The sequence below is a fragment of the Equus caballus genome, chromosome 30 (assembly GCF_041296265.1).
Source record: "Equus caballus isolate H_3958 breed thoroughbred chromosome 30, TB-T2T, whole genome shotgun sequence".
Classification (NCBI taxonomy): Eukaryota; Metazoa; Chordata; class Mammalia; order Perissodactyla; family Equidae; genus Equus; species Equus caballus.
In genome coordinates this window covers 21,454,159-21,455,221 of record NC_091713.1, presented here as the reverse complement: position 1 = coordinate 21,455,221, position 1,063 = coordinate 21,454,159, and positions in this window count along the sequence as shown.

The following is a 1,063-nucleotide window of genomic DNA, read 5'->3' as shown; positions in this document are numbered from 1 at the left end:
AATGAAAGTTTCCTGTGGTTTGTTGTTTAAGTTTTCTAATATGTTAGCAGTCCCCAAATTTGTAAGACACTTAAAGGGCTGTGTATTATACCCCTTTGTATCTTTCCTTGTGCTTTGGAAAGTGCTAAGCATGCAATAGGGCTCAGGATATTTTTGAAGAAGAAATGAATGAGTGAGTGAATGATTTCAGCATAAATCTCCAGGAGAATTCAGAGTTGATCAAGTCGCCGTCAGTTTCTATGTGCATAATAAACGCATTCAGATGTAAGTCTCCACAAAATCTATTTAGGAAAGGCAAGCCACTGGAAGCATCCTAAAGAGAGATGGTTATTGCTTTATCATGACTGTCCCATCATCACAGCCATGTACTGGTGTGTGGTGTAGCTACGTAACCACAAGGGGACTGCCAGCTGTGGATCCAGAAAATACCAACAGACACTTCCTATTACAAAGAATGACCCTTCTGTAGTTGGTGGTTGCAGTTTCAGGCATGGTGGTGGTCGAAGTTTGTCATACATCTCTGCCTTTCACTTACACCATCTCCCCAACACATTCCCTACTGAGAAGCAGCAACTATGTGACCAGGTATTTTCCCAATAAATCTCAGCAGGGAAGCAGCATGGTGTAATGGACAGAATGCTGGATGAAGAATTAGGAATCCTGAATCCTACACAACAGCCCTAGTGAGACTTTAGGAAAGGAAAGGGAGCTAGTGTGGTTTGCTGAGGACCTATTCTGTGACAGACTCTTTATATGCCATTCACTTAATCAGTACAATATTTACTTAATCAGAGCCCTAGAGAGGCTAAACATTTTGCCCAATGCCAAATATCTAGGATGTAACTAGGTCGAATTTGTACCCGGGTTTTCCTGGTAAAAGATTTCATTTATTTCTGGGTCTCAATTTTGTCTATAAAACAAAGGAATTAAGATGTAAATGATTTCACATCTGCATAATTTTTCAGAGAATACTTAAGCTATTCCCCGATTTGTAACCATAACCACAGGAAGTAACCGTGACAGCAGGAAGTCAAACAGAAACTGACAAAAAGTAGATCAAACT